Source organism: Pteropus vampyrus, unplaced genomic scaffold (genome assembly GCF_000151845.1).
Source record: "Pteropus vampyrus isolate Shadow unplaced genomic scaffold, Pvam_2.0 Scaffold329, whole genome shotgun sequence".
NCBI lineage: Eukaryota > Metazoa > Chordata > Mammalia > Chiroptera > Pteropodidae > Pteropus > Pteropus vampyrus.
The window spans coordinates 257658-259646 of NW_011889110.1; positions in this window are offsets into that span (position 1 = coordinate 257658).

Below are 1989 nucleotides of genomic sequence, written 5' to 3' on the forward strand. Positions count from 1 at the left end.
AAGAGAAGCAGCAAACTTTAGCTTCATTGCTTTAAATAAACAGGCAGGCAGGAACTCACACTTAGAGATGAACCATGCTATACTTTGAATAAAGGTTATCATACGTGTACTAGAGGGTGAAAATGCAGTGGGTGAGTCTTATAAACTCGAGTTGATGGCTCTGTTCTTTACTTCCACTGCAACACAATTTCAATACATGCACTTGAGCATTCTAATGTTAGGAGATATAATTATAGCAGTACTCGTGTTAGCCTGGTCCTTCAAGAGGCAGAAGCCGAGATGAGATCAGGTGTGTTAGGAGAGCCGTAAGACTGCGATGGATGTGAAGGAGAGAGCAAAGAAAGGCTGACACACTGCAGTGCAGGTCTCACAGAGCTTTGTCAAGGCCAGTGGGGAGTCCTTCAGCCGAAGTCACCCTTCAGAAGAGCCCCACGTCTCCCAGGAGTGGGCCTTGCTTAGTACCCCCGTCACACTTAATCACTGACCAGGAGAAGCCATGGCCTTGGCCCCAAGGATTCCAGAAGCATGGCCTTGGCCCCAAGGATTCCAGAGCCAGCAGCTGGGGCCATCTGTCAATTAAGTACCCACTCGCTGCCCTTGGAGACCTGAGCAGACCATTTTCATGGCCACCACAGTACTTATTCTTAAAACAGCTGTAGACACCTGTTATGGATCATCTTAAATAGTGACTTAGTCAACCTCCCCAGTGACTCCTGCCAGTAAATGCACACAGGTGGATCCATCCATCTCTATTCCTAAATTAGAGTATAGCTAATCCTTTCCAGATTCTTGAGGCCCTTCAGGGAAAGAACATATTGGGGCACATAAGTTTAACTCGCAACTAAAAATAGTTGAAGAAGAAGGCCAATGACTCTTAACACCAGCCCATAACTGGAAAGCATGTGTATCAAGTAACTTCTGCATTTGGCTTGGTGAAAATTTCTGAAAGGATTTTCCTCTATTTGACAAAAATGGAAAGTTCAAACTACCAACAAGTTAATGGTTAAATTATTGATTAGGTAATTTTGAATCGTCTTTGTCTTTGTCCAAATGCGATTACATTCTAAAGTACTGAGAGACTTCGACATATGAATTTGAGGACGGGGACACAATTTGGCCCATAACAAGAAGCATTTCACAATGTATTACAATAAGAATCAGCATTTCATTCCTGGTTGCCCCACTCTCAAAAAATAAATAAATAAATAAACAAAAATAAAATAAAATAAAACTACTTTAAAATACTAAAAGTATATTTTGATGATGTTTCAAAGATAAACACAGTAATCATACAGCATTATGTTAGTTTAAGAGGAAAAAGTGAAAAGGAAGAATCAGCCAAGTACGTGCGGGAAGGAGTCTGCTGGTGACCTTGGAAAGAAGTGAAGTGGTCCAAGCAGAAGCTGCATTGCTGAGATCTGAACCTCAGTCTTGGCAAAGGAAAAAATGAACGGCAGGGAAGAAATGGCATGCTGTCTACAGAGAGGCAAGGAATAGAGTTTAACCAACGTATATTTCAGTCCAGGAAAGATAACAGGAGGAGATTATATAAACAAACAAACAAACAAACAAACAAAAACACAAAAAGGAGAGGGAACTGGACAGCAAGACCCTGGAGGAGATGCCACCTGTTTTATAAAGAGAAAGGGCTCCAGATCTGGTGAAGAGACTGGCCTTGACAAGCCCCCAGACAGAAGAGAGAATATGACTTGAGTCAGCTACTGTTCTAGAATTCAGTGAGGCTGTTTGAGGGAATAACTGCAACTTTTAAATAATATCCGTGCAGAGCCAGTCATGAACCTTATTTTTAAAAATTAGGTACATCTAATGACTTTATAAACAGTGCGATGGTTTACATGCATAATCAGTGGCGGCCCCAACGAGGGGCTTTAGAAAAATAAGGGATCTAAAGCCACAGTCTCCATAACGCTCATCTCCCTTCCCCTTCCTGTATCCTCTCTCTCCCCCTAAAAACAAAACAAAACTCAA